Source organism: Trachurus japonicus, chromosome 1 (assembly GCF_045865225.1).
Source record: "Trachurus japonicus isolate A0001 chromosome 1, Traja_1.0".
Classification (NCBI taxonomy): domain Eukaryota; kingdom Metazoa; phylum Chordata; class Actinopteri; order Carangiformes; family Carangidae; genus Trachurus; species Trachurus japonicus.
In genome coordinates this window covers 11,944,137-11,953,348 of record NC_140907.1, presented here as the reverse complement: position 1 = coordinate 11,953,348, position 9,212 = coordinate 11,944,137, and positions in this window count along the sequence as shown.

Below are 9,212 nucleotides of genomic sequence, written 5' to 3'. Positions count from 1 at the left end.
GGAGGAAAACACCATGCTTTGATAGGCTGAACAGAAAACTGCACACTGCATGCATGGACGTGTGTCAGTGCGTGTGCATCTGTTTGTGTGTCGGTGTGCTAGGTTTCATTGCTCAATAAGGACAAATGATATCTAACAGTGCTGAGGCTCAAGCACTGCACATTTGCAGGATATACCATGCATGAATGTGTTAGTGTTGGATACATCATTTAAAGGGAAACCTCGTTTTTTTTCAGCCTGGGCCCTGTTTTCATATGTTTTTCTGTATGTGAGTGATAGGCAGCCTGCAGCCCAGCTAACGCTCTTCAACCGGGCAAGTGGCTCCCGTCAAAGTTTGCCCTATAAACGTGCATTTTTTTCATACTGACAGGCTCAGATAGTTACAATGAGTGTCTGACAACATACTAGAAAGGAGAAATGAACGTAATAGTCTCTACCTTTAGCTGGAGGTCGCTGTTTGTTGTGATCTGTGTCCAAATCTCACCATGCTAGAAATCTCGTTCTGAAATCTTGCAATAACTCGCGGCAAAACACCAGTGAGGAATACTGTTACCTGACTGAGGTGAAGAGAGACGACCGGAGCATTTCCAAATTGTGGCAACAAAATATTGGGCTACTCTTCGCACAGCTTTCACAGAGCTTTCACAAGTTAGGGCTAACAGTTAGCTGTGCTACAAATGGATGCTGACACTCCTGTCGATGCACTGTGCCGTGACCACTTTGACCGGGGATGACTACTGCCAGTCAAAGAAAAGACTAAAGGTAGAGACATAAGTTCATTTCTCCTTTCTAGTATGTTGTCGGACACTCATTGTAACTATCTGAGCCTGTCGGTTACATGCTGCCATTCCGACATCCCACTATTCCGACATGCAAACGTCCTGCCATTCCGACAGTTCCGTCCCGCCATTCCAACAAGGCGTTTCCATAAGGATGTGCGTTACTCAGAGCGGTATGTGGTTAGTGTGTGTGTGTGTCAGTGTGGAGAAAAAAAAGCACGTTTATAGGGCGAACTTTGACAGGAGCCACTTGCCCGGCTGAAGAGCGTTAGCTGGGCTGCAGGCTGCCTGCCCCCTGCTCAGTACTGGAGCCACCTCATTGTATTATCCATCACGTACAGAAAAACATATGAAAACTGGGCCCAGGTTGAAAAAACCGAAGTTTCCCTAAGAAATGGACGTCTATAGATATAAATAAAAGTGTTGATGAGAGACATTGAATGCAAAACAACACTAGTGCCATCAGGAATGTTGATATTGGACAATTCTGGAAAATCCTGTGTTATGTTCATGTTTAAGTTTTTTTGGTATAACGTGCTCAGTTTGGTATAAATTGGTCAATAAACATCACTCTAATTAGCACGCGCTCTGTGGGCCTGAAAGTTCAGACATCTGAGAAAGAGTTTGACAAATATGCCCATACCAGTGTGAAATTTGAATCATCTTCTTGTAACATAGTCTACAGTTCTCCTGTCACATATCCATGAGAAAATGCTGCAAGGCACATTTGGTTCAAACCAAATCATAAAAAATAAGGTTTTTAAAATTAAAAACAAAACTATGGATTTTTTTTTTTTGTATTGACCCCTTGTTTGTTTTGTGGTCATTGTGTTTAGAGCAACGTTTTACTGACTTAGATCTATTTAGCCCTACTTCTTGGTTTACTTAGGTGGAGCTTAGGGGCTTAGTTAAGTTACTGATCCATCTTGCATCGTGTCAAACAACAAAATGAACACACAAACACAGATTGTGTGTGAGCAAACTGTGCAGGTGAAAAAGGCTGAGACTGAGAGGCTCAGTCCCACAGTGGTATAGGACTCAGCCAGTAGATGCAAACCCACTTAGAATCGATCACAAATAGGAGATAATCAATTCAACTCCAGTTGAATTCACATCAAGAAGAGGGGGGAAAGGCATTTCAACAGAGCAGCTGAGGCATTCTTCCCCTCTGCCATTGATGGTGTGTTTGACACACATTTGTCATGTCAAGACCTTGTGGAGAATTCCTACCGATTATTCAATAAAGATCCATGGCTTCCTGCTCCCCTGCTGCTTCTGGAAAACCTCTACTGTCATTTTCCCCCTTATTGTTTCTCATCAGCAGGGCTTTGTCCTCAGTGCAGTGCAGAGTCACCGGGGTGCTGGGTATTTATGATGACTATACAGTCTGTGTGGAAACAGACACACACAACTACACATAACCCCCCCCCCCCACCCCCCCCCTCCTCCCTGCCCTTCCAATGAGCACACAAATGCTGTTCCATTGATCCACTAATCTAGTGGGGTGGGGAAGTGCAAGACTCTCATTTAGTTAAAATCATTACCCCTCTTGATAGATAGATAGAGATAAAGGGATTTAGAGAGAAAGGAGAAAACAGAAGGTTGGATGGAAAGAGGGAAACAGAGGAGCTGAGAGAAGAAAAGGAGAAACGAAGGATGAAAAGACAAAGAGGGAAGGAGAGGAAGAGCAGCCTATAGCATGACGGACAATTCTGCGGCACAGATCAACTCTCTGTCCAAATTCTCCTCTCTCCCATTGCGCTTGTCCTTTTTCTCCTGTTCAGCAGCTCACATCTCACACACATACTTCGTCATGCGCACACACACACACACACACACACACACTGCAGAGAGAGAGTGTTTTGCAGAGGGAAGTCTTTGCAGCGGTCGATAGCGCTTGGCGAGTGATCTATCGACAGAGTGGGAGCGTGTGAGAGATGAGTTCAATATACTTCAATTTAGCTCCACTTGCTTTAATTACTTCCACCCTGTGCGTGTGTGTGTGTGTGTGTGTGTGTGTGTGTGTGTGTGTGTGCTTGTGTGTGTGTGTGTCTGTGTGTGTGTGTACCCCCAGAGGCTGAATAGTGTTAGACTACCTATGAAGGCTAAAAAATACAGCTCTGGCCATTATTGAATTCAGGGTCTGCTGAGTATTTAGGGGAGTCCTGGGGGCTGTGACCCCTCATTGTGTGAATTAAGGAGGGAAAGTCATTTATTTGAAGACTATATTTAATCATTACGTCCATTTAATATTGTGTATTATTTACAATCCTTGTATGAAATTCTCCAGTCATTAAGAGCACATACTGTAACTGTGCACATTCAAGTCTTTCAACAATGAGAGCAATTTTGGTCTCTGTGTTGTTTTGAGCCTCCTAAAATGCCGACTTCACAGATACAAACCCTCTTTTACTGTTCCTCATGTGTTATGTTAATAATGTGTAATGTTTCAGATTGGTGATGCTGTTCATTTCTGCGAAGTAAACCCACAGCAGTAGGCTACATATACTTCCTTCAATAGGATGATTCTCTCCCCTCTTGTCATCCATTCCTTCCCCCTTGTCTGGCATGTTAATGGATGTTTCCACTCCTATTAAGAATTTAGGAGTGAATTTGTCTGTGAATCCATAGCATTGAACGAACATGTCCGCCGTAAGCCACATAAATGATTTTAGACCACAAGGGTGGAGAACCACAGGGGAATAGGTGTCTGCTGTCTCATCTCTAATCCCTTCTTTTCTCTCCTATCAGTTCACTTCCTCTTTCTTCATTTTACTTCAGTGTTAGATTATTGTAAAAGAAAAATGACAAACACCTGATTCTTCAACTATCAGATTTTCTAGTTTTATATTACATAATATGATACTTTATTTAATTTGTCCTACAGAGGAAATGCAACTTGTCCACTTCAGATGGTCACTGCACATGTCTTTCACCCGGTTTATGTCTGTGTCTACTGGTAAACATGCATAACAGGTGAAAAACCTTTGCTCCACCATTACTTTTAATGTGCCTGCAAAAACTTAACCTCAGGGCCAATCAAAATCTTATTGGCAACACCTACTGTAAACTTTTAACATGCATTGCAATTGTCAGGATCATCTATAAAACAAAGCTAGACGTTAGATCTAACAGCATTGGTGCTTTCGTTCTCTACCCATTTTCATGTCCTGCCCATGTTGTGTGTAATTTGTGGTTTTCAGCGTTGTGAATATGAGCTGAAGACAGTGGTTAGATGGGTATTTGACAAGGAATCTGCCTTCTGCTCAACAACATGTTCAGCGACTGCTTCAGAACTATCTATGATAACAGGGTTGAAAATATGTGCACTGCTGTAAATCTCTCTTCTGCAATATGCCAGGTCACACTCTACCATTGAACGAGACTGAGAGAAAACAGCAGGAGGGTATGGGGCTGCATCAGGTACAGTTGCTTTACCTCAGCTTGTGATGTGGTTTGATTGAGTATTGTTTTTCCGTCTACCACTGTAATTTGTCCAACATCACTAGCCAACACTCTTTCATCAGCACTTTCTATTATTTTTCAATGTAATAAGTTTCTATTATAATTATGCTTTGCACTTTGTAGTTTGGCCTTGGTGTCTCGCACTCTCTCTGTGTTTCCACAGATCCACCGGAGCTCCATCTGCCATTCAGTCCTCCCATTAACCTGCCTTTCCTCCCACCAGAAGCTGCCTCCATCAGCTCTTGTTAACATTTCCATGTTTCCCACATTCTCTGTTTTTTTTGTCTGTAACATCTATTGCACGTCTGTCCATCCTGGGTGAGGGATCCCTCCTCTGTTGCTCACCCTGAGGTTTCTCCCATTTTTCCCTGTTAAAAGGGTTTTCTATGGAGTTTTTCCTCCTTTCGATGTGAGGGTCTAAGGACAGAGGATGTTGTTGTGATGCCATGTAAAGCCCTTTGAGACAAACTGTTTGTAAAAACGGGCTATACAAATAAAATTGCCTTGCCTTGCCCACTCAAATTCAGTTAATAAGTATAAATGCTAGAACCTCCATTGTAAACACATCCTCACATTTCATTATGAGGTCAAACATGAAGAACTTTTGTGCATTTGTGCATCAGCAGACATGGAGCATCATCTGGATGTCTCTGGCGACCTATATGTGAGTCCAAAATTCAAAGTTCATGTCCTTATTAATTCCCAAGGAACAAATCTGGCTTTTAAGCTGTTGAATGCATCACAAGCTATAGTCACTTACTTGACTGTGATCCATTTGGTGCTGGGCCAATAGTGTATGGCTGAAAGCAAATGCCTGTGGTTAGGTGGATGATAGTTATGTGAATAAATCGAAACAATAAAGAGGCGGGCTGCGAGATCAAAACAATGAGCTGAAAGATGCTAAAATGCTCTGTGGAGCTGACAGGAAATGTGGGAATGTGTATCAAAAGGTGCAACACATTTCATTTTGTGTGAAAGGAAATATTTCTCTATATTGTTTTTTTTTGTTTTTAATCTTTATTCATTAACACATGTTAATGTAGAGCTGCTTTACTTAGGATGAACACATTTGAAAACCATGTAGTTCAACTCCATTATGCAAATTCCTGAATTTGTCAGGCTATCTTTGAAATTCAGAATAATCAATAGATATTCAGTTTGAACAGTAGTTAGTTGTACAATGCAGATCTGTAGAAGTGTAGCTACTGAGAACGAAACGTCATAGTTGAAGTCATTTGTTAGTCATTTGCCATTTGAATGAGTTCATAGCTGTGTAGTAGGTCTAAGAATTTGGGAAGGTCACATAGTATTTTATTTTTTTTGTTGTTGTCTGAATTCACCACAGCTGAGTCACTCCCGCTGCACCATTAATCTCACGCACAGAAAAGCGATGACAGGAGCTGTATGCGTGTCATAGGCGTGTGCATGTGTGTCGAGGACTGCAGGACGAACACCTGTGTGGACTCAGCAAGTCGTCTGTAGCTACGTACCAGCAGAGATCACTGACTTCTACACCTGCCTTGAGAAGAAAGACCACACATACCCCCCACACACACACACACACACACACCGACTCAATTTTTTCATCATAAATGCAATATTTTGTCACAGGAGAAGAGTCTGTAAATTTGAAAATATGCTTTAATGGTTATGATATTTTGGTGTACAAACAAGGTACCGTCTATACAACAGGAGACGAACAGGACGGATACAAGACAACGTCAGCATCAGTTTTCTTTTTCCCAGTTGTTTTTCTCCAGTTATCTCTGCATGGACCATTACCTGCTGGATCCAACAGGGAAGATCTAACCAGTCAATGGAAAACCCCACAGAGGACAGACAGAGAGTGAAGAGAAGGGGGTGGAGGCACGGCACTACACACACATACACACACACACACACACACACACGGGCCTTAACACATCAGTCAGACAGCCCTCAAGTCAGGAGAACCCCTGGCTCACCTTCACACAGATTCACAGATCACACACACAAACACATGCGCGCGCACGCACGCACGCACGCACGCACACAGACGTTGTGCTGACATGAATCTATGCAGTCACTTTGACTCACATAAACATGCCTCCCCCCCTCCTACCAACACACACACACACACACACTTCAAAGGAAGATTGCTGCCTGACAGACCGGCAACACTAAGAACCCACATACGTTTTTTTTTTCTCTCTCTCGAGTTCTTCCTCACGGAAACCCACCTGTTTCTTACAAACTTTCAAGTCATACCTCTGTCTCTCTCTCTCTCTGCTGGTTTTCGGTCTCTCTCTGTCTCTCTCTCCCCATCTGACACTCTTGTTCAGTGTATAGGCTGCATGCTGGTACTCAGGTGCTGTCTTTCTGATGTTCTCTTCCTCTCATCCTACACTGTGCACCCCTATCAGAGGATTATATACACATTGAACCATGTCCTAACTAGACACAATGTAACCATGCTCTGGCCTGTACCACTGGGCAGATGTGAACTGCAGCATTCTGTAATCTTATCTGAAACATGTTGCAGAGCCAATGAGCCAGTATGCTGGCACCAACCTTTATATAGCAATATCTCCTTGATGTGAAATGCAGCTGGAGAAATAAAACTATACTCAAGGCGAATATGACAGAGCTGGTAGTTCTTCGGTGTCAGACCGACGTAGGCCAGATGCTAAAAGGGAAAAACTGACAGACAGCGCCGCTGAGCCCAGCTTCAGTTCTGTGCAAGGTCAGCCAAGCTTTATTGAGCCTTTTCATTCACAGGGGCCCTTGGGTGCCACAGATGGGGGTCCGTGCATTGTACTGCACACACACAACCCTACGCAGCCTGTTAGCACACTTAGCCTGTATGAAGTAGAACAAAGGTTAGGCTACTACACATTACAAGGGGGATAAATCCCTAAATCACACGTGATCCCCACGTAATACTAGTCCCGTGTGAAAAAGGTTTAAGGTGTGCCAAAGTAATTCAAAAGATTGACAAGTAACTGAATAATGCTTAGGCCTACTCTAGTTTCACTCCACTTTCGGAGAATAATCTAAATCTAAATCTTAATCTCAGCCACTTGAATTATTATGTGAATTCGATAGCCTACTCGTCATTGTTTCTTTTTTCCACAGTCATATGGTAGGCTAATTGCGGAAAAACTAAGTAGTTGTGCACAATACGACTGATCCACCATCTTGACTGTGTATTTATTATTGTTGCCATGACAACACATTTGGAATACCTGCTTCTAGCTGCACTCACATGCACATGTCATATCCTGTATACGACAAAAAACCTATCTGATCTTTTAAGTTGGAGGAATGATTGATAATCACTGTTTGTTCCATGACCTTGGTTTTAAAAAAGGAACTCACATTTACATGCATATACTGTAGCTTCATGCAGAATATAAATGTAGAATGGACATTGAAATAAAGGGGCAGTTTTGCTTTGAATTACAGAGAGCCACAGAGTGATAAGGGAACATTTCAATTCAGTGAGTTTAACTTATTTGCTTATTTAAATGCTTATGTTTGAATATGAGTGCTAAGTGATATGCCAGGTAAACTCTGCTGCATTAACAGCTCAACACAGATTTAGTGTTAACTTATCCAAATTAGAGCCACTAACTTCACTTCAGACCCATCTGTTACAAATACTACATAGTTCATAGCCATACAAAATAATATAGGCTAGTGAGCTAATAATAATAAGCTATGTGTTGTAGTGCAATATGCCACTTAGCTGGACAAGCTAACCTTGCAGTTGTTACTTATGTTACTAATTCCGCACGAAACTAAGCCCGGTTGTAACAGCAGTTTATGTTGAAGAAGACAAACACTTGTATTTGCTCCTGTGTTTTTAGTTTTGTAAAGGCTAAGAAAATGTTGTTGTTTTGGAACAACTTGTAAGTCTTGCATGCATACTGCACATAGGCCTACAGTACATACTACATACATACAGTACATACACACACACGCATGCATACATACATTCATACATACATACATACATATGTACATACGTAGTAGCCTAATTTCATCTTTCATTCCTTTACTCACCAGCTTTCTCCAGTAGTAGAAAGCAACCCTCGAGTTTTACCTCTGTTTTCCTCTATATTCTTCTTCTTTTTTATCTTTCATCACTTTCCTTTCTTCTGCTGAAGTTACCAATCCTTTCTCATTTCATCACTTTCCAAAACCAAGTCAGTGTGCAGTGTGCTTGCGCACTGTGAACATTTTCTGTAACCCATACTAATAACAGCCTAAAAATTGTTTTATTTCAAGGTATGATATTTTGGCACCAAATCTACATAAATCTAACAAACCCACTGTCTATGGACATTTTTTTATGAGTTCATAACAGTCATGATTAAGTTCATAATTGTTGCTTGCAATTATGTTTTCTTCTAAACACATTTGTTGTTGCAGTTTATTTGTATATAAGCATTGGTGGTCATCAGTCTGTTTTTTCTGACTCTAGCACTCCATTCTGTTTCCTGTACTTTATGTCTTGCTCCTTCTCTCACCTATACCACAGTGACATCTGCCCAGTTCAGTCTCAGGTGTCATAAGAACAAGGGATGACTCACCCAAGCCTGGCAGACGAACGGAGAGATAAAGGGATGATAAAGGGGAGGATGAAAGAGTGCAGCAGATCACTCGTCCTGCCAGTCACTTGTCTAATTGCAGTGTCTGTCAGAGGGAGCGCGTGCTGTCTCTTCACATTGATGACTTCATGTTATTTTTCTCCTCCTTTCCCATTACTCTGTCTATATCTTCAGCTGATAGACAGTGCATTACTATTAACCACATTCGTATTACCCAAGCAAACAGCACGCAAGCACTATGCGGAAATACAATAACCAATGCCGCATGGGTAAGCAGTATAGACAATGGATGGGTGGATGTTCAAAAAATGGAGTAACTTGATTTTTAATCTCCTTTCAGGCCAGCAACTGAAAATAAACATTGGGATAAGTTCAT